Source organism: Dermacentor albipictus, chromosome 2 (assembly GCF_038994185.2).
Source record: "Dermacentor albipictus isolate Rhodes 1998 colony chromosome 2, USDA_Dalb.pri_finalv2, whole genome shotgun sequence".
In the NCBI taxonomy this organism is placed as follows: Eukaryota; Metazoa; Arthropoda; class Arachnida; order Ixodida; family Ixodidae; genus Dermacentor; species Dermacentor albipictus.
This window is the reverse complement of record NC_091822.1, coordinates 131419636-131443355: the sequence shown is the minus strand read 5'-3', so window position 1 is coordinate 131443355 and position 23720 is coordinate 131419636. Positions and strand designations below refer to the sequence as shown.

At 48.2% G+C, this 23720-nt stretch overlaps 1 protein-coding gene across 7 annotated transcripts in view; it reads left to right on the top strand.

Moving 5' to 3' along the window:
• LOC135912552 (sperm-specific sodium:proton exchanger-like) overlaps nt 1–23720 on the top strand; it is a 270794-nt gene that overhangs the window by 67974 nt on the left and 179100 nt on the right. The window lies entirely within an intron of this gene.

Genomic DNA, 23720 nt, shown 5'->3' with positions numbered 1-23720 from the left:
AATGCGGTAGAAAATAGCAAGGCCACCGGGGAAGAACAGATAAATCAACATGGCGCCGCGTAACCAATACGCGATTTGGCAATGGAACTGCCGCGGGTATCGTCGCAAGCGAGGAAACCTGCAGCAGTTCATAACAAGTAAGGAGGCGCCAGATGTCATCGCCCTGCAGGAAACCGGGGGGATCGCAAAATTATCGGGGTATAAATCGTATAGTGCTTCCGGCGAGAAGGCAACCGTCACGACGCTCATACACAGAAACCTCTCGGCTGTCGAGCACGATACCGGTGTGCGCGGCATAGACCACGTCCTGATTGAAATAATCCCCTCCCGTAAAGAAGAGGGAAGTCTATTTATTCTGAACATATATAGTCCACCCCGGCACAAGCCCAAATTCGGCCCACTCTTCCGCAAAGTGTTGAGCGTAGCGCACAAGCAGGCACTAGTCGTGGTCGGCGATTTTAACGCGCCACACGCGGCTTGGGGATACAGCATAGAGAACATTAAGGGCCGAAGCCTGTGGGCAGACGCTCAGCACGAAGGCCTAACGCTCATAACTGACCCTCAGGCACCAACCAGAATAGGAAACAGCGTAACCAACGACACGACACCAGATCTCACATTTACGAAGAATGTAGCAATTTCTAAATGGACAAACATGCAGGAAAGCTTAGGTAGTGACCACTACATCGTCGTCACAACGGTACAAGCAGGCCCAAGGAAAAAGAGGGGGAGAGAACTGAAGCTAGTAGAATGGGACTCTTTCCGCAAAATCCGACAAGATGATGCGGAAGACACTATAACGGACATAGAGAAATGGGCAGAGAAACTGCAAGAAAACATTAAACGAGCTACCAAAACTGTTCCAGAGGAGGCAGGTATAGAGGAGATGGATAGCAGATTATTGCACATGTGGGAAGCGAAAGGTAGCATGCTGAAAAGATGGAAAAAGCAAAAACATAATCGGAAATTAAGGAAGAGAATTGTGGAATTAAACAAGGAAATCGAGATATATGCAAATAGGTTAACCCAACAGAAGTGGGAAGCCACGTGCGACTTGATGGAAAGGCAGATAGGAATGTCCAAGACCTGGAACATTCTCCGATGCCTCTTGGACCCCGGAAGTACAAAAACCATACAAAGACACAATCTACAGAAGGTTATACACAGCTACAACGGCACAGAAGAAGAGCTCTTCCGAGAGCTCCAAAAGATGTACGTTGGAGATGCGGATAGAGAAGTACTTCCGGATTACCTAGGTAACGAGAATCCAGATCTTGATACCCCTATTACGGAGGCAGAAGTCAGATATGAACTGACCAGGCTCAACTCGAAATCTGCACCAGGACCTGATGGGATAAGTAACAAAACACTTAGAAATCTCGACGATGTATCCATCCGAGCTCTCACGGACTACATGAATAACTGCTGGGAGCAAGGCAGTATTCCAAGTCAATGGAAATCAGCCCAAATTATTTTTATACCAAAGACTGGAAAGACACCACAACTGACTAACTTAAGGCCCATATCCCTGACATCCTGCGTCGGTAAACTCATGGAACATGTGGTTCTCACACGTCTCACGAGATACATGGATGATGGAGGACTTTACCCACATACCATGATTGGATTTCGACCAAAGTTATCGACGCAGGATATTATGCTCAAACTAAAACATCAGATCATAGATGCGGGTGAGAAAAGTCTAGACACTAAGGCCATACTAGGTCTCGATCTAACTAAGGCCTTTGACACCGTCACGCACAAGGCCATACTACAAAATCTCCAAAAACTGGATGTAGGACGTAAAACATACGCGTACATCAAAGACTTCTTGACAGATCGTACCGCAAAGATTTCAATTGGAGAATCCAAATCGGACGAACTCAAGCTAGGTAATAGGGGTACCCCGCAGGGTTCAGTCCTATCTCCCTTTCTATTCAACGTGGCAATGATTGGTCTTCCTGCGAGACTCGAAAAGATAGAAGGACTCGGACACAGCCTCTACGCGGACGACATCACCCTTTGGGTGGCGGGTGGAAGCGATGGGCATGTGGAAGAGATCCTTCAAACCGCAGTAAACACGGTAGAAGACTACATCAAAGACAAGGGACTGAGATGCTCCTCGCAAAAATCAGAACTTCTGCTCTATAGGCCCACATGCCGGGGTCGAAAAAGCATTAGGGAAAGGCCGGGCATTGTGGTCACAGTAGAAGGCACCACAATACCGATAGTGGAGAGCCTGAGAATACTGGGACTCCGCATATCCAAAAACGGCCATAACGGAGAAACCATTAGACTACTTGACAATAGTGTTCATCAAACAATCAGACTAATAAAGCGGATATCCAACAGGCACTATGGCATGAAAGAGCACAATCTCATCCGATTAATAGAAACATTCGTAATCAGTCGTATTGTATATGTGGTTCCTTACCTCAAGCTCTACGCTGCGGAGAAAGCCAAGATAGACTGCATTATTAGAAGGGCCTATAAGCAAGCCTTGGGACTTCCGGCAAATACGTCAAACGAGAAATTCTTGGCGCTCGGCGTGCACAATACATTAGACGAACTTATTGAGGCACAGAGAGTAGCGCAGTATGAAAGGCTTACGCAGAGTTTGACGGGGAGACACATCTTAGATGACATCGGAATAACCTACGAAGCACAGCACGGAGTGCGGAGAGACATCCCAAGGAAAATAAGGGAACATCTATCAACACCCCCACTCCCCAGAAACATGCACCCGGAGTTTCACCAAGATCGAAGAAACGCACGAGCGAGAGCTCTCCACAAAAGATTCCGTGATGCCAGGGACGTGGTCTATGTGGACGCGGCGGAGTACGCAAATGGACAGAGTATGTCGATAGTTGCTACGAGTCTAGAGGGTGACTGCAGAGTTAGTGGGACGGTGAAAACATGGAAGGCAGAGGTGGCGGAGGAAGCTGCCTTAGCGCTGGCAATAGCCTCCACGGAAGCCAACACCGTAGTAAGCGACTGCAAGACAGCAGTCAAGAACTATGCAAAAGGAAGAATCTCGCCGGAAGCACTCAGAATTTTAAACAACTTTCGTGAAGATCGCGACATTCACATTATATGGGCACCCGCACACTCCTCCCTTCCCGGGAACGAAATAGCGCACAACCTGGCTCGAGAACTGACAGGCCGAGCAGGTGACACGCAACAAATACTGGGAACGGAGAGAGACCGGATGACCAGCTTTAACGAGATCACCAAATACTATAAATTGGGAAGGGCCCATTTCCCCCCGGCACACTCCTCGTTAAATAGACGGCAAGCGACGGCATGGCGCCTCTTACAAACAGATACATATCCGAACCCGGTGGCCTACCACCGCTACTACCCGGACCTTTACACGAATAGATGTAGATTCTGTGAAGAAAGGGCGGACCTACAACACATGGTATGGGCTTGTCCTCGTACACCCATACAGAATAAAATAATTAAAACCAGAGAGCAGTGGGAGACCGCGTTGCTCAGCTGTGCACCGGAAGACCAACGCAAGGCAATCCAGCAGGCCGAAGATGCCGCCAGGGCCCAAGGGCTCGAGGCCGTCATTTAGGTAGAGGCCTAGGTCTCAAATCTGCTGTGCACAAATAAAGTTTATTCCTCCTCCTCCTCGGTGAGACGACCAACATGCAGAGACGAGATGCGTAACGATGGAAGTGATTAAGTTCAATTAAAATTATCTTGCCAATGTCAACGCAGCAGCTCAAGACTACGTAGCTTTGTTTTGCCCGCTAATTTAGTGCACCCTTCTATCACACGTTCCAGACCGCATTTTAGGGTCAATTGTGCTAAAGCAGTGGATGCATTAACGAACCGCAGAGACCCCCTCGTTTCCTGAGAATGGCATCAAACGTTTTTCGTGATATGCTTAGTGCGCTGGGCAGCTGAAGCTGAAGGCCAAATGCTGCAGTTCATCATGGTTCATCCTCGAAAAAGGGCCGAAGACGCCCGTGAATACACGCAAAGTGCCTCGAGCGGCCAGTTGCACGGCAATTTTGCCTGTATTTTGCGGGCTTCCTTCTCGCTCTGAAAAACTTTTATGTAGCACATATTGAGCCAAAGAAAGCTGTATCGGGAGTTTTTCGAATTGCTCTACAATTACAGCGAAACCTGTATATGACTAACCTTCCGTAGTTTCTTCGGCGTCCGGCAACAGAAACGGACTTAGCGACTTCTAACTAACCCATACGGGTGCAGTGCGGCGGCGCAGATGTGAAAATGCGGAACAGATCAGAACGCCCGCCGTGAATAATAGCGTGACGTCAAGGTTTTCGCAGTATATAAGCAGGAGATGTATCGGCGCTCAAAACAGCTGCGTTATCGATGGGGCGGTCAGGTATAGTTCGTGCACCCGAAGAACAACATGCGTGCGAGGAGCGCCGGTGGGAACAGCAACGAGAACGTAAACGGCGCCGGCGCGAAACGACCACCGGTGAAGAACGTTCCCGCGATGCTGAATGAAAGCGACAGTCGCGAACCCGGGCACTTCCGAACGAGTAAGACGCCAGACTCGCAACGCAAAAAATGACAACCGTTCCACTCTGTGAACACGGAATGGCAGCGAAAGCACTTTGCAATGCTTTTCGTTTGAGAGCTTTGACTGTCATCGGCTTTCGCTGCCATTCCATTATCGCAGAGTGGAATGGTTGTCATTTTTGCTCATTAACCCTTTCATCTAAATATGATATTTGAGAAGTTGATTTATTAATTAAGGCTAATAATGTAATTTCGCGGTATGCGAGTATCTCCTAGCTACGGCAAACAACATTACCTTGGGTCTCTCCAGGGACGTGGCATTAGCATATTTTTAACGTTTGGCTAAAATTACGTGGGACACCCTGTTATAGCTTTTGTGCACGAAACGCTCATAATAGTAGTGGAAGTGGGGACTCTGCCCTGACTCCGCTGCATGGCTCGTTCACACTGGGACGTTCGGCCTCAGTGTGGACGCGGAATCCATGTCTGTGGCGGCGAATATCATCGAAAGAGTCCTCTCCGCGTCGATCTGGATCAGAGCGATCTCTGCCGCCGCCGTCAAGGAAAATTTCTCCACGAGCGACAATCATAACGTGAGGAAGAAGCTGCGCCATTACTCGCGGTATACTCTGCAAGTGGCGGCGACCACGCTCGAGCTCGAAGTGAATGTTACAGTCGCCTTAATAGGCTGCGTCGACTGCCTCGAAAGCGGGGATATCAGTGCTGTGAGAATATTACCCGGTTCTCTAAAACGAGCGCCAAATCAAGCACAAACGCGTCATGAGGGACGACTTGAGGAAAAAGGTCGGAAGTGTGCAACGTGGACGACGCGGCATTGCGGCGGCAGGCGGTTCCGCGTCGCCCTAGACGCAGAATATACCAGTGTGAACGAGCCAGCAGAGCCCATGGAGCAGAGCGAGACGCGGTGCCCCTATACTTGGCTTCGTAGTTTTTGCAGCCAAATGACACTGCGCGTCTGCAATGTCTCTATAAAAAAATCGAGGCCTTCCGAATCACCATGGTGCATGGTGATGCACCATGGTATGCACCATGCACCATGGTGCATGGTGCATACGCAAGTCGCGCATGCGGCGCCGATACCGTCACGGCAAGCCGGCACTTTGAGTGTTCGTGCAAATTTTCAGGTTCCCCCTAAAGCTTTATTAACGGTCGTCTACCATACCACCACCTCCGCGTGCCAAGCCGCACTGAGCTGCAGCTAGGCCTAACCATAGAGCGTTTCGTTATTCGGCGTCAGCTGGCGTTTTCGTATTCGGGGTCGACGCACAGGGAGTGAATAATGGGGAAAGTTGGGCGAGCTGACTAACGTTTATGTTAGAAACAATGCGAACAGGACGAAAACAGGAAAAAGAATGCACAGGACAAGTGCTGACTGAAAACTGACATTTTATTGTGATAGCTATATATTTTCGCAGTCGTGGTTGTCGTCGGCGGCGGTGGCAGCTGCGGAGGTGGCGTGAATGTCGACGTCGTTGTGGTGTTTTATAGGGTTTCTTCGATATGCTAGGTACATATATTTATTCAAACCCCAAAGTTGCTTTGACGAGGTGTTTTATGGTCTTGATTGTATTATTCGTCAGAATTCTGGGAATTGCAGAGGACAAAGAACAGTCATAAAACATCCCATTCACACTGGATATCATTCATCCTGAACCGTTAGAAAATGTAAAAACAATATTTGGGCTCACAATCTCAAAGAGACGCAGTTTCACCGGTACCCGAGCCAGTGCTCTTTACGCATCTAATATTTCACTGGCCACTGCCGCTGGTGACCCGTCGTCGTTCTCATCCGGACTCATCTCGTGCAGCGTCGAGGTGCGACGCCTGCGACGCCACTGGCGGCGCCCATGATGCTAGCGTTCTCAGACGCCTGGAATGTCTGCCAGGACGCTGTTCCCTCTGCGCTGAAGTTGCCTTGCGTGCTGTTTCGAATCAAGTCACGTCCGCATATAGTTAGAACACCGTCCGAGGAGTTCAACACCGTCTGAGGAGCCTTGCTGTTGCTGTCAATACTTCGGCCTTCGGTCGAAACTGCCAACTTTTTATGCATATAGAGAAAGTGATTGTGAAGAGGAAGAGGCGCTATTTTCTGCAACTTTTTAGGAAGTACAGCTCAGAGCCTCGGGGAAGGGGAAGGGTGACATAAAGTAGAAACGAGAGAGAGTAGGTCGAGGCGGTCACAGAGCCCTTGGCTTCCAACGGCGGCCAAGTGGTGCATTCACAAATTACGCGACAGCCCCATGTCCTCCAGGAACGTGGGGAGGTGCCTGAAGGCGTAGCTGTGGTGCCGAGCGGGAACAGCAGTTGCGGTGCGCACACCGCAGGAGTCCCAAGCGTCGAAATGATGCACAGAGAGAAGCCTCCCTTTGGTGAAAGCGGGGCAGAAACAAAGGTGCTGCTCGATTGTTTTGGTCTCGCCGCACGCTGAGCAGGCCAGTGATGGAACCAGGCCCTTCTTGTACCTCCGGGAGGCCGTCCAGGAGCAGACGATCCGGAGGCGCACCAGGAGAGAGCGCTCCTGCCTTGTGAGGACGCGATCGGGAAGTGGACGGCGGGCCGGGGGGTGGACGCCGATCCGAGGGGGGGGGGGGGGGGGAGGCGCTGCAACGTGTGCCTTGCATAGTCGAAGGCCATTACGGTGGTGCTGACGGGTTCAATGGCGTGGTGGGCTACCTTTGCCAGGACGTCAGCCTCTTCCGTTGCTCTGGACGCCGACGTGAGAGGAGAGCCATTGCACCGACAACTTCAGGCCACTCGAAACAAAGGCGTGAAGTTTTTAGGCCAACAAGGCGACGCCAAGGCTGGCGGTCTCCGGTCGTTGGAGAGCCAGGAGTGCTGGTCGTGAGTCAGGAAAAACAGGAAATACATACAAAAACGCCAACATGCGCATGGGAGTGTTGGCTTTTGCTTTTGTTGTGTTGTCGCCCTGCTTGCACTGGTTCAGATATGAGGGAGTATAAAAGCCGAAAACTCGAGGGCGTGCCAGATCTTGGCACCAGTGTTTCTGCCGGCGTCGGCTGGTGTTCCGTCACTTAGCGTCGACGTGGAGCACTGTATACGTGACGTATGTAGCGTGTTATTTGGCCTGCGTGTTCTCCGCAACGCTCAAGTTATGTCCACGAAGCTTATTCCATCTACGCTTATATGTAAGCTCGCAAACTGCAAACAATTAAGTTTTCGCGGAAAGCATGGAAAATAGCCGCAATTAACGCAAATTTGAATATCTTCCACGACGAGGCGCACGGGTAATCCTTTCTTTTAACACAAAGGAGCACAGCTGGAAAGCAACTCTGATTTCTGCTTGGGCAATGACCGACTCACGAGAGCAATGAGGAGAGCCTGGCGTCTTGGCTATGCTCACCCGGCTACCGTTGTAGATCAAAGGGGCCAGGTAAACGGGCATCATCAGACCGATGCAGTGGTACGAAGCGGTTGCCTTCTGAGCCTCCCGGACGGGCCGCAGAAGGGTCGGGTCCGCCTGCACCGCCGGCGCCACCGACCGCGCCGTTGTGGCACCTGCAGGGAGCGGTTACAACCATGCGAATGATACTGACAGTGAAGCCGTGGAAAGCATAGGGGAAATAGACTGTTCCGTTTATTCGAAGTTTATCGAAGTGTCGCTGGTGGTTGACGTCTAAGCACCTGCACTAATTCGGTGAGGGCCATTAACACAGTCTGTGGCACGTAAGTTTAGACTTCGCTATCACCGGATCGGCCCACGAAAACGGTGAGATAGGCTACCATTATCGGGCCGAGGAATATATGCCGACCAATAATCTCGAAAAGTAGCATGCAATAGTAGCGAAAAATAGTTATCAGGCAATTAGCAAGCTTGCCGAGCTTCGTTGCCGAGTAGCTCAGAAAGTACAAAGCATTCAATCGCAGGCTTAGCCGGCATAGCCGCGTCGCCCACTATAGAAGCGAGACCAGGCAGATTTGCGGGATCCCGAGTGCCGCCACTACGTATGTCAATATTCAAGGGAGACTTCAATCAGTGGGCGGAAACAATCTGAAAACAATTTGAGCAGACCATTCGCTTGAACGACTATTTGACGCCTTCCCCCAAATTTTACTATATCTCAGAAGCTTTCTGGCAGGTGACGCAGCGGCAGCACAAGTCTCGGGTTTGCCCGCATCCGAATCAGCCGCTACGCGGACGCCATCGCGTTCTGGATGATTTGTCTATCGAACAAGGGTTATTCAGCAACGTCTGGTGGCACTGAGACATCTTCCGAATGTGAAGCTTGCCCACGAAATACGAGGTCTGCGAAGACTTTCTGACGCCACGTCGCTACACATCCGCTTTCTTGAAGCACTGAATGTGCCAACTCTAACATTTTCAGCTATACTCATCGATATTCTTCAGCAGGTTCAACGTTCCTTAAGACGTCACTCTCAACTTCACACGAGAAAAACAAAGCCTCACTTTGAGGTCACAATTACTTGACAGTCATTATGCCCGAGCCTCTGCGTCAGTTTCACCAGAAGCTATACGCCAGACGCTGAGCTAAATGGTCTTCTACTTTTTGTGCGAGTGGATCTGAAAGGCAGGTGTCAATGCAAGTCACCATCTCAATGACCCGCAGCAGCTAAGTGTACTGACAGGATACTTCGCGGTACACCTACAGCATTTGTTTTGCATGCCACATCTGCTGCAAGGTCGAAATGTTTCTTCTGTCGCACTCATTAGCATGAAAGGCGTAGCTGCAACGCAGAGATACCTCTTACTCTCAAGGAAGTACAGCTCACAGAAGACAACCTAGAGGTCACTGAGAGAAAGATTGTCGAGTTAAGTTCACCTGGTGCTCTTGCCGCGGACGCTATGCGTCAAGCATGGGTGACCCTAATTACAAGACGACTATACGACAGCAACATCACCGTAAGAAACTGCATGCTGTGTGTTTCTTCTAGCTCTCTTTCTTCATGCGAAAATGCGTCGTCCACGAACCAACGCACTACGGACTACGTCGCGTATCTCCAAACATTCTGCACACGGATCGTCCATGGCCAAACACGTCCGAGGGATTCTGGATAGAGGCAGCCAAGGTTTAGTTCTAGTCGTGTCTCTCTAAACATATTCAGATTGAGCTTCACGGTCCCGTCTTCTTGTATGAAAGATACAAAAAGACGTGGCCCAGAAGCTCGGTCTCAAGATATTCAGAGAGACACGACTAGTATTGAGCACCTTTGGAAACACTTTTCCTAAGCTAAGAGAAAAGCACAAGGTGGTACAAGTACCGCTTCAAAACCGATACATCAAAGAGGTTCACAGCATACAAGCTGTCGTCGTCCCAACCATCTATCCCGAGGTAGCTGTGTCGACGGCGGACCACACATTTGTGCGAGCATTCAGAAGTCACAGCAAACTATTGACGAACGTGAACGATTACTTGGTTTTGAATATACACCGCGGTCTCAGCCGGAGATATGCTTCGATCATTCTCGAGTGCAGCGACGACTTTCTCGCGCTCTTCAAAGAAGACTGCGGTTCACACAGATGCGTGTGTATGAAAGCAACCCTCCCTGTGCACAGAAAAATGGATTTGATAAGAATAAACTGTAGTCCGGCTCCATCGGTAGTTGATGTTGCGCGTGGGCCGCTGCACGAAAGCTCCTTCGTCTTCGTCGTTTTAGAGCGCCCCTTCCTGCGGTGAGCGTCGGTGGCGGCTTAACCGAGAGAACGAGCACAGCGATAGATGAAGGCGAACGTGGCGCGCAGCGAGGGATGAAATACGCGAGGAGGAAAGCAGAGAGCAGGGTGCAGCGGAACCGTGATGCGGAAAGCGGAGGAGGGTATGGCGAAAGCGTGAACAGGAAAGCGTAGTGCGGCGACGATGGCTATGAGATGGCGCCAGAGTAGCGCGCATCGTTTAATAAATCTGTAAGAATGGAGGAAGAGGTCAAGAAAGGTGGCAACGGAGTACAGTGTAATCGAAAATGTAGATAGACAACCAGGTATAATCAGAAAGTGAGAGAAACCGAGGCGCCGAATTGGATGCAAAGAATGCAAACGAGAAAGGCCATGGAGATTTACAAGAATGAGAAAAAAAAATCAGAAGAGAAAATCTATATGACACGAAGGGAAGAAATGTCTCGTTATTTGAGGCTCGAGCTGGTTGACAAGGGCAGAAAGATGCCGGAGCAAATATCCGCTATTAGACGAGGAATGTGTATGCTGCAGCAAAAATCTGGAGACCACTCAGCACATTCTAACGGAATGCGAAGGGACTCACCCACCGAGAACAATATGTAACGTAAAACTCCCAGAAGCGCTTGGATATAGTGTAGACGGAAGTATCAACCGGTCAGCAGTTGAGATAAGCAAGATACATATAGAGTTTTGCTGGAAAAAAAGCAGGAAAGAGACTGATGCGACTGGATCCATTACAGGCAAAGGCAGTGGTACAAGGTAGATAGAGAAGATTTAAGAGATGTATACAATGATGCTAGAACGAGAAGCATTGGTAGCATACCTGAATAACTCAAGCAGACTAGGTGACGATTTGTCCCCGCCCCATCTCAAAGTGGGTGCCACTCAATGATCATCGATCATCGTCTGGGACGTCTGTTGGCGGCGGTTGCTGTGAATCGTGTCCACGCGTCACCCCGGCGCCGCCTGTCGTGATCTTCCGATTAGCGATGCAGTCGCGCCGCACTCCATTTGCAACGTGCCACACGAGACATATTGTACGCACCAGCCAATATATCGCGAAATGAAAGCACATATATAGCTGCGCTCAAATTTCGCGTGGAGTATCGTAATCGTCGGTGGATTTTTTTTTTTCGAGCGCTGAGAAAATGTCGGCCCCAGTGGTCGTTCCTTTCATCGACACCAGGCAAAATAGCTCCTCTGTGAAGATGAAACTTTGGTCAACGCATCTGATGAAAATGGCACACCGAGCGTTGTCAGTAATTTCGGTCTTCTCGTCCATGAACAGAGACTAAAAACGCGACGAACCCGCGGCACAGCTTGTTCTGACCACTTTCAATTACCGCGCTAATCTGATTAACACGTTCAGCGAAAAAATTTCCGAAGGAATGACCTTCCCAAAAGTTATCTCAGTGCTGAAACGAACGGCATCCCATACTTCTAGCAGGCATGTTTCTATGAGACAGCCTCTGTATATACATGGGTTGGAAGATTTAGCTGTGGGCTACAAAATAGCTAGGCTTGCTTTCACTGTTTCGTCGCTCGACTGAGTTGGTTTATGGAAGATATATAAGACCCCTTAGAAAAATTAAGCAGGCCCGAGTAGATGTCGTGAAACTCCATGACGTTATCGTTAGCTGGTTCGGAAATGTAACGGCGCCGTCGGGGCAACCCGTCATTTTTTTTTTTTGCGTCTTTTCTGGCTTACCAAGCGCCTTCCCAGAGTAAGAGCGACTTTTGTAGCATTGCAGAAACATAATCTACTAAAACAGATCGAACTACCTTTCTCTTAGAGCCTCTTAAAGGACGCTGATCGGGTGGGCACACGGCCATCTTAAAAACATAATTTGTTGATAAACCACACAACTCACACGCATCGGTTGGCGTCCCTAATCGTAGCGTCAGCAGTGTGCACGATGACAATTTCACCGGGGTATACGTACACCTAAAAATTGCCTGAGCTGTCTTTACATCTGTCCATTCAGTGCGGCGCACACACGTGAGCCAACCAGGTTGGTGCGATATCAACGACCGTCAAGCAAAGTTTTGTAAAAAGTGCAGTGAGGTCATCCTGACTTGCATTAGATTCTCTCTGTATAGAATGACAATGCGAGCCATAAAATTTGAGCGGTTGAAATGGATGGCGAAAAATGATATTTTGGAAGAACTACAGAATGGGTTCAGGCGAATCGGATGCGCTTAGAGGATGTAATCTTCGTACTAACTCCGCGCGTGTAGCTTTCGGTACCTGAGAATAAACCGTTATGGATTGCATTCATAGGTGTTATGGAAGCTTAAGACAACTTAGAGAGGAAATTTCTGTGGGACATATTCAGGAACGAGGGCACATATGACGATTTCGTGGAGCTGCTGAGGGAGATTATAGCGGCAACCGAGTACAAATTGTATGAAAAGACCGGAAATGCAATGAAGTGGTGAAAGTTCGCCGAGGGCTGAAGCAGGTCTGTCCTCTGTTTCAATTGTTGTTCACGCTTTATGTTAGGACATAGGGAGACGACTGGAAAACGGTGAATTAGGGTTTTTCTTAAATCCGCAAGGGGGCAAAGGATGCAACAGAGGTCCCTGGGCTGGTGTACGCGGACGACAGTGTGATACCAGCGAACCATAAAAAAGTTTTGCAGAGATGTGCGAATATATGTGACAATGGAGCGACATATCTAGGCCCCAATTTTAGTACAGAGAAATCGCTAATTATCATCTTTAATGAAGAGATTAGCAATGACTCACCATCAATTCAACACGAAGTTATACCCACACTCAAGCAGTATATATACCTCGGTGTATATATGAACGAAGGAAGACTTACTCATGCATCCACCAAGATAACCTAGGAATTAAGGGCCAGTCGAATGAGGAAATATTGAAACATAGAAAGCTTTGGGGCTGCAGTGAATATGAGATGGTGCGAGGAATCAGAAAAGGAGCAAAGGTACCAGGGCTGTCGCTCTCAGATTCCATTCTGTGCTTCAAATCGGATATCTTGTCGGAGTTGGACGCTAACCAAAGATCGGTAGGCCCACTGTCATTGGGGACCCATGGTTAAACCACAACGGCGACAAAGCAAGGTCATATGGGCAGCGCTTCCGTTGAAGCCTGAGAAAGGCAGAAAAAATGAGTTTAAAGAGGAACACTCAGGAATATGTATGAAAAGAAATGGCCGACAAAGAGCACAAGTATCTGTACTTCAAAAACGTGAAGGCAGAATGGAGGAAGAGGGCAGGAAAGTTGACAACCAAGCACAGGGTAATTGAGTGCGTAAATAAATAAGCAGGAGTCATCAAAATGAAAGTGAGAGATGACTGCAAAGGACGGAATAAATAAAATAAGCCGAATAGATTTACAAGGATTGCAAGAAAGAAATCAAGAGGGGAAATCTGCACGATAACACAAAATGCAGTGCCACGATATATATCTTAGGTCCGAGCATTATCTTATGCACAAAAACATACTGAATCAAATATTCGCTACAGGATAAAACATGTGTCAGCTGAAGCAAGAGTCCGCAAACAACAAAGTGCATCGTAATAGAATCTCAATAGATTCACCCAGGAAGAAACGTCGTAGGAAACTTCCTCATTTCAAAAGCACGGTAATTCAAAGTGGATGGAAGCATTACCCATCAGCAGTCGAGACTATTGGTGGGAAAAAAAAGTAGGGGAAAGTTTGGTAGAGCCGGAACCGTTACAGGGGGCACAGCTGACCGTACAATATAGAGATTTTAATGAATAGAGAAAAGAAGGAGACTTACGCAAAATACTAGAATATGCATGTTTATAATACGGGATTAGCTTAGGCAAGCTAGATGACTATTTATCGCTACCCTGCTTCGATGAGGATGCCAATCGCCATCTACAATCAGGTACGCTAACCTTGCGAAACGTAGGCCACACCCGTCTACGCCTATGGAGCCGAGCTGCAACCGTAACTACACTTGTTATTTTCCCGAAGACACACCATGACGTCCACCCCAGCCATCTTCTTGAGAGTAGTACATCTTGCAGTTGCTCGTAAGGATTCGACTGAAATGAAAAATTAGCATTTAATGCCTATGGAAGAGCTCGTCCTTTAATCTAACCGTATAAAAAAAATGCAAGGATTGGCTTCAAGAAGTGCCGCTTATTTATTTTATTTTTTTAGTTATGCAAATCCAACACGCATGTTAAAATCTATGTAAACAGAAACGTTAGTGAAGCGGTTAATGCATCCATTTTACGTCGAGTTTCATTGTCCGCGGTCAAAAGTGCCCCGTGCAAGGGACACTTTTGCAGTCAGGAGGAAGCTTTATCTCGGAGCCAACTACGATGCCGCCTCTTAAAATATATGTAAAACGAACAAACGTTTTTATGAGCTGGACCGATGTGAATGACATTATTGTATTTGCGAGAGAACGTTAAATTATACTGACTGCCGGAAGCTGAATCTCAATTTAGGCTGTATATTATTTTGAAAAATTCCCGAAACGTGGTAAAAAAAAAACTAGAATAACAATCTTTCCAGATACGTTGCTCCGCATCAAACGCAGATATCGTATTTATACAATTATAATATAATTGATATAAATAATAATAATAATATAATATATAATATAAATATAAAATATATAATATATACTAATATAATAATTATAATTATAATGATTCTATAAATTACAACCCTTAGAGCAATGTGCCGCACAACACATTGTCCGCGCCCTCCTAACAGCGTTCTCTTAACATTGAGCGACGCAACCGGTGGAAGCGCTTGGTCTGCCGCTGCTGCTAAACGAATTGCCCGAGCAAAAGGTTTTGCGTGTTCCTTTTTTGTGTGAAACTAATACACTCGCTTCAGGCATGCCACTTAAACCGTACCCCCTCCGCCCGCCCCCCATGTCCCCTCGAATCGCTTTATCTATAACAAGTGATTCTGACAAAACAAAATAATTTGAACCAAAGTAAAGAAAGAAAGAAGCAGAGCACAAGTACCGATCGCAGCGTAATAGAAACATCGCGCGCTGATGTACGCGTACACGCGCTGTCACTCGCTGTCACTCGCTGTAAATTCATGCTATTGCTTCAACTGGATCGTTATTGTACGTTAGGTGTCATCAAGAGGTGCTTAGGGGCTATGTTGCTGCACTGCTAATAAGAAGGCCGCGGGATCGAATACCGGGTACGGCGGCCGCATTTCGATGAGGGTGAAACGCGAGAACGCCTGTGTACTTAGATTTAGGGGCACGTTAAAGAACCCCAGGTGGTCCGAATGTCCCGAGTCCCCTACTACGGCGTGCCTCATCATCAGATCGTGGTTTTGGCACGTAAAATCCCATAATTTAATTTTGTTTAATGCGTAAGCATTTCTGTGGTTACTCAGCGAGAGAACTGTCCGTCCGTTCTTCCTTCGCGTAAGACGATCGCTTTCAACATAGAGCCAGCCAGCTGCGGAAGACGACGACGACGAACGCGCAAGCAGTGGTACGAAAATTTGGGGGTGGATCAACTTGAAATCTGGGGTTAGGCCAAGTTACATTTGGGGGTAGGCCAACTTGAAGTGTGGGGTCCGGCCAAATTATATTTGGGGGTGGGCCAACTTCGAAGTTTGGGAATGGGCCAACTTATATTTAGAGATGGGCAAACTTGAAATTTTGGGTTGGGCCAACTAAAATTTGAGTGTGGCCCATCTTAAATTTGTGCTTGGGCCAACCTAAATTTGGGTGTAGGCCAGCTTGAAATTTGGGTCTGGCACTACTTGAAATTTTGGGGTGGCCCAATGTTACATATTGAACGCTGCCGAGCGCCCTTCGAGTTAAAAACACCTCGCGGGCAAGCGAGCGCGTTGAGACGCTTGGCGCGTTTTCATTGGGCCTTGCCAGGTTCTGGCCTTACCGCGGCGGCTATGACCTAGGCGCAGTCAGAACGCAGGCGAGAGCTTGCGTGGACAAGGAGCGCGCATAACGCAGGCTTGCGTGAGCGACAGCGAGGAGGGTGACGTGGCGTCGCGGCGATGCACTCTCCCCTCACGCAACGCCTCACGCGCTACTGCGGCAGCTGGTGTTCGCTTTCGAGCGCTCTGCTGCGTTGAGGCGCGCTAGCGCCTGACGTTCCAGCTCAATTGGTACGATTGCATTTAATGGGTTGGATGCGGCGAGAAAATCTGTCAATTGTCTACTAAAGCCTAAGCATTCTTTGCCACCGGAAAGGCGACGGGTAGACGTGCATGAGCTAGGAAAGGCAAGTAAGCAACGCTACGCGAAAACGAATTTACAGCCGAGCCCAACAATGCTTGCGCTTCAGTAGGCAATTCTCAGAATTGCTGTAGTTCTTGTTTCGTCAAGAGGTTAGATACAAAAAATGGCTGTGGCTTAGCTAAAGTTAAGCCCAGGATGCGAAGCATACAAGCCTTTATTTTAGTTGTTTAACCACTGTTTAGCCTGGTGAACTGCTGTTGCTTGGCTATATTTGGTTCGGCTAGACGAAGAAACAACTCGATGCGTTACTCTGCTTCGCCTTCAAGAGTGGAACGCGACAGCGTTCCCGTCGACCCGCCAAGGGGTGTAAGACAATGGGCTACGGCGCAGCGACTACGCGCCCCGCATTGGACGCGGTGAGCGTCGAGCAACGCAGCGTTCGGCGCGGCAACGAAATGTGCGCTTGAGCAAGCGACGCACGTCTGAGCCTTAGAAACAGCTCGTTTCTAAGGCAACACCGCATTCACTAGAGGCGCTTTTGTACCGCTTTGAAGCATCGTACTCGTGGCTCAGTGGTAGCGTCTCCGTCTCACACTCCGGAGACCCTGGTTCGATTCCCACCCAGCCCATCTTGCAAGAGTTGAGCCAAAGCCACCTAGAAAATCAGTCTCTGTAGCACGCCGCAACCTTCGCTTCTGATTCCAATGAGCAGCTCTGTCTCCAGGACGCATCTCACTTCGTGAGTGTCTAGCAGAGGCAAGCGCAGCCGCTTATATACCGCCACGACGGCGCGAGTTGGAGCCTCGTTTCTCCTCTGTCGTGACGTCACGGGGTCACGTGGTATTGAAGGCGACACCGCCGCGCCTGAGGAGCTGGGTTGAGCTCTCGTAATATGCTTCGCATAAAAAAGAAAGACTCGAAGTGGGTTAAGTTCTCACAGAATGCTAATCGCATTAAGATATATGCACATACACGTGCCGTAACATTTGGCCTTCCGCGAGCGTTGTCAAATACGCCGCATATTTTCTTCGTTCGTGCGCCGAGCTTACAGGCTCGGCGCACGACTTACAGGCTCGGCGCACGCTTTCCGTAAGGTGAACGAAAAAAAAGCCGTGATCAGACGAGCAAGACAATATGGCGGGCCTGGAGACGTTATACTCACTTTGGATGCTGTAGGAGCGTCCCACCTTCCGGCTATCGGCGGTGTCGACCACTTGCACCGGCGGTGCCTTCGCTGCGGGCACGCGGGTCGAAGGACGCTGCAGGGAAGACATTGCGACGCGACTTTGCACTCGGGTAGAGCTCACGATGGCTGCAAGCGGGACAAGTACTCTTCTTCTTGTTCTTCTTCTTCGTACAGGAATGAGGCTGACGCCGCGCGAACGTGTCGTTTGTTTTTATTTTATCTATTTCACTCGTTTGCCCTGTGTTAACTTCGTTACCCACTATGGAGGATTGGCCAAGAATCGAATGGAAGTAGAAGGTGATTAGCAACTGCACGAATATGGCGTACAGCTTAATCTGCACTTGCCTTGCTTGCTCAAATTTCTTCCCTTCGATACGATAGCCCCTTGTTATTAACCTTTCGAATGAAAGGGCAAGGGTGTGTGGTGTATTAGGGGTTTTAATGCGGCGCTTTCTCTGCTTTGTTGGCAATTTTACAGCTACTTGGGTCACAGGTTATGGGCCACAGTGTATGTATCACTAGGAATGTGCACCTCTGTATGTGTCCGAATCGACAAATTGGCTCACCAAGTATGCGCAAGGGGGGGAGGGCGGGGTATTTTGTAAGAGTCCACATAGTGGACTGTCCATTTCAGCCGCTGCTGATTGGATGCAGCTGTACGAGAGAGGAGGAGACGAGTGGCCCTAGCCAATCAGCAGCGGCCGAAATGGACAGTCCACTAAGTGTACTCTTACAAAATACTTCGCCCCCTCCCCCCTCCCCCATGTCATTTGGCGCTGGGCATATGTGAACATTTTTAGCCACTGGCCCAGCATGGCTAGGTGCCCGAATAGACAAGCAGAACAAGAGGCATGAAGCGAAGACATCGGTTACAGAAAATTGAATAAGCTGGCTATATATTAGTGACGTCAGCACTAACAGCAGCTGAGTGTGGAGAAATAAGTGAAGTGAACAGAATGGGACGCAGATCGTGCATTGAGCGAGGAGTGTCATCCCGGGCAACGTCTTCCACTACCGCTCATCTGCTTGCTATCCTGGTCTGCATATGTTTGTAACACCTGCACAAGACGCACTAAAATGGGTTATATTCAGTGACTCACAAGCAGCACTTGCGTCCAGTAGCAAATTATGTACACTATATACAGGGTGTCCGAGCTAACTTGGACCAGGATTGTGAAAAAACCTATGCGTTCTTAAGAACAGAAATCACGTGTATGTTGTTAGCGTTTATTTAAACTTACAGTACCATTTTCTTGCTCGTCTTCTTTTGAGTAATTAGCCGAGGTAAATTAATTAACTTTTTAAATATAGCTTGAAACGTTCAGGCGTCAATAGGAAAATTGTGGAGCTTCACAAATACTGCCCTACCTAGGTACCGCCAAAGAGATAGACTTATCGTGGTCGTTTTTATTCGGGAAAAACGAAAGCCCGCGGAGTTTTAAAAATACCACGTGACAGCGTGCTCTGTGCGCCCGAATGCGCCGCGATTACAGCTCTCTCGTGAGTGATATATAAAAACATCGCCAGCCCCGCGCCATCCCTTCACTTACGAGAAAGGGCTTCAACCTTTGCACGGCTCTGACATTACCGGCAGCGGCTGGCGACGGCGCTCCGAAAAAATGATTCGTCAGCAGCCGCTCGCCCCTGTCGCCGAAGAATGCGCCGTCATGAGCCATTTATTCCTGTATGACGAGAAGAGCAATTTTCTTTCCAGAGTTCAAGTCGATGCTGAATATAAAAAATACGCACAAGAATCACAATACTGGCCAAGAATCGTATGGAAGTAGAAGGCGATTAGCAACTGCGTGAATATGGCATACATCTTAATATGCACTTGCCTTGCTTGCTGAAATTTCTTCCCTTCGATACGATAGCCCCTTTTTATTGACCAAATAGCTAGGGGGTGTGGTAGATTAGGGGTTTTAAAGCGGCATTTTCTCTGCTGTGTTGGCAATGTTACAACTACTCGGGTCACAGGGTATGGGCCACAATGCATGTGTTACTAGGAATGTGCGCCTATGTATGTGTACGAATTGACAAATTGGCTCACCAAGTATGTGCAACTGAGGGGGGGGGGGGGGGTGTATTCGCACAGTTCCTAGATGCATCATACATCTGGAAACTGTGCGAGATTTAGAATCATTTGTTACAACGCCACTTTTCTTCGAAGCTGTGCCAGCGGCTAGACGCACGTGAGCTCGACTGTCTATGACTGTCGTGCCGTGCAACCGTTTCGAAGAATTTGTTTGCAGTGTCTAAAGCATGCCGTACTCAAGCGAGAAGGCGAACATGGTCTTAGCCTTGGCAGCGGAACTGGGCGACAAGAGGAAAGCTGCCAAGGTATACCGAAATTGGCAATGTGGGGGAAGACCTCGCGCGAACACATTTATGAGGAGTTACTTGACGCTGAAAGAAACAGGTAGCTTCAAGAAGACGCGGCACATAAGGGGCACCATCAGTGAAGCGGCTGAAGGAGACATTTTGGCTTTCATTACTGCAAACCCTCATTCCATCGTGCGTGATGTGAGTCGTGAGGTCGTAATTTCAAAGTCTTCAGTGTCAAGAGTTTTTAGGAAGGCTGAAATGCATCCGTGTCACCTCCAACTGCATCAAAAGCTGCAAGAAAGAGACTTTCAAAATGGTTTGCTCAAATTGTATTCTTGTGAACAGTGACGAAATACAGGATTTTGTTGACAAAGTGCTCTGGACAGATGAGGCAACCTTCTCCAGAAATTGTAAAGTCGACATCCGTAGTGCGCATTACTGGAGCGATACGAACCCGCATTGGGTAGCGCAGACCAGACACCAGTATATATACAATAGTCATTCAGTGTATGGTGCGGTAGCTTTGACGGAAGAATAATTGGCCCCATATTTTTTTACCACATGCTCACTGCTCAGCGGTACGCGAACGACATCTTGGAAGGCCCAGTCGAATATTTTCGGTGTGATCTTCCTCTTGCGTTTTTAAAGCGAACTTGGTATTAGCACGACGGTGCACCTGATCACAGCAGCCTTGCCCGAGCCTGGCTTGACAAAGCCTTCAAACGCCAGTGGGTCGGGCGCCATGGACCATGGCCTGCAAAGTCACCGGACTTGACACCTCTTGACTTCTTGTGGGGACATGTGAAAGACCGAGTGTACCTCAAATCTACGACTACACCAGAAGCGCTAAAGGCAGAGATTGCTGAGGCCTGCAACGAGATACCGTCTTGCGTCATCAAAAAAGCTACATCGGACGTGCTGAAAAGGTGCCAATGCTGCATTATGGCAGAAGGCGACTTGTTTGAACACATTCGTTAGGCAGACATCATAGCGAATAAATCTCTACAACTGTTATCCATGTAAAAAGCCATCTGTGTGAAACTTTTGTACGACGTGGAATAGGCGCGTAAGTAATATGAAATTACAAATTCTCTGCCGTCAAGGAATGGACAGGAAGCTAAAAAGCAACCTTCCGTATCAGTTAACAATTCTTCCTTTTGTGACAACGTACCAGTGTAGTTCACAGGAGGTTATCAAGCTTATTATAATGCGTGTTTGCTTGTTGGGGTCTCGCTCCCAAATTCGAACTCATGAGCTTGTCATTTTTCCTCCGCATGCATTCTGCTAGCGTGAGAGCGCAATTATCGCGGCAGAGACGGGAGCCGCGCTGTGTTTCAACTGCTGCCCGAACCCACTGGCGTTTACCTCGGAATCCAGCTCAACGCGAAGCTCTGTCGTGGGCAGCACGAAAGGCGCGAAGCGAGCGATGTTTTTTCACGAAGCACGGTTGAGAGCGCTGTAATCGTGGCGCATTCGGGCGCACAGAGCGCGCTGTCACGTGGTATTTTTTAAACTCCGCGGGCTTTCGTTTTTCCCGAATAAGAACGGCCACGTCTACCTCGTTGAAAGTGCATGGGTTGGGCAATATTTGTGGAGCTCCACAACTTCCCTATGGACGTTTGAACGATTCAAGCTATATTTAAAAAGTTCAATAATTTGTCTCGGCTTATTAAAAAAAATAGACGAGCAAAAATATGGTGCTGTAAGTTTAGATAAACGCTAACAACATCCACGCGATTTCTGTTCTGAAGAACGCATAGTTTTCTTTTTTCAACATCTTGGTCCAAGCTTGCTGGAACACCCTGTATATGCCCACCGCTAGCATACAGGAAACGTTTATTGTGGCGTTAGCCGTTGAATGAAGGAGGTGGACCGCGAATAAATAACTTGTATTTAGGACGAGAAGTACCTATAATTTAGCTGCTGTGTTTTGAAATGCGTCCCGAGAGGAAAGCGCAGCTATCGAAGTTCCACGTCCTCTCCTAGTCGATCTTTCTACAGATCGTTTTACTGAGGGCGCGGCCATTTTGCGATCACAGCGCCGTCTATATTTCGGCACCATGCTGGTATGTGGGATCGCGCTGGATGGTACACGGTGAACGGGCTGTTGGCTATGGGAGGCAAGCTTTTATCGTTTTCATGAGAAGTCTCAACAAGTTTTTTTGTGATTGGGAAACTTTAGAGTGTCGTTACTAAGCTCCGAGTTTCGATATAGCTGCAATATCGAACGGCGACGCGCTCAGAGGGGCTGCGCCGCAGCTCTGCCCGCGCTCGATATAGGAGGCGAGTCAAGCCTGAACATTGCGGATGCGTAACATACGTGCAACGTGTTGTTATTGTATGTCTAGTCTTGAACTCTATTAAGGCATCACTCAAACAATCAGAGGCGTCATCGTGTATCATGCGGCGAGCCACACCAGCGTACAACCAAATTCGGGTAACTTGCGAAACTCCTGGAAACACGTTTTGCTAGCGTTCGTGCTCCTAAACTTTTTGCTGTATACGATTCGGTAAACATAGCTAACGTGGCACCCGGGCATCAAGCTTTACGAAATAAGCAATTGCGAAATAACTCGACCGGAAGGGCCATTAACATAAATTAAACGACCTGATGACGGTGGCCGCGAATATATGCCCCGATTAACCACGCGCACGCCGAGTTCAGCGCTCTGCTGCATGTGCTCACGTGACGTGTGCACTTGACGAATCTAACATTCGACGCGCCGCTTTCGCGCGCTCGATTTATATCAGGAGGGTTAAAACTGAGCTGTCGGAATACGCTTCAGAACGCCGCGCTCCAGCTAAGAGCACCCATATATATATATATATATATATATATATATATATATATATATATATATATATATATATATATATATATATATATATATATATATACAATCAGGTGCGCTCGATCTCACCTTCGAGGTGGGAGCGCGAGTGACATCCCACACAATTCCGACCACGTGAATCATCCAATTCTTCTGAACAACTTAACGTTCGGCTCGGACAGACCTCCTGCGCCTTCAATCGCGAAAGAATCACGCACAGTTGCAAACCGAGGAGGAGGGAGACATAGGAAACAGTCAAATTTGCCACGTGATTTAATTCACGCTCGTGGAGTAGTAAGCTATATAGCGGGCAATTTTCAAACGATTGCCATTGAAATGGAAGAGACACCTTGCAAAAAGGCGAAGCGCATCTCGTGTACCTGGTGTTGACGCCCTTAAACATTGCGTTGTGAGATTCTAAGCCCGATGTTAGCGCGTTTGCGAAGAATATTTGCAGAGAGGATGGACACAACAGCAACCGGTGGAGGTTTTTTGCACTTTGACCGGTCTTCATGTGAACTTTTGCAGACTTGAGTGATTTCTTTGAAGACACTATTATCAGCTAAATACTGCATTTAGAAATATTTTCCTGTGTTTGGGGGTTCTTTTCCAGCTGATGCTGTTTTTCGAAGTGTGCTAAGTGTTCGGAATATTCTTGCAAAGGTTTTTCGTACTCACCGATGTAGTACCCTTGGTTCTCTGTACTTCAGTCCAACAGTGGCTCTGGCCCACTATTCTCAATACCTCTTGCAGGATCTTCAAGTGCGAATTACTGCCTTTAATACTAAAACCATGAGGTTAAATTTGACCTGAATTCGCTCTCAGTGGCAGCCAGAAACGGCTCAAAATTCACATTTTCTCTCTAGAGTTTTTATTGTGACATTTTGAGGGTGCAAATGAAGTAAACTCGACTCGTGCAAAGTCGACCTGCAGCATATGCAATGGCTGAGTTCAACATTACCAGTCAAAAGGTGATTGGGCCCAGGGTGTTTGTCAGAACCACGAGTCTTGTTTGACATG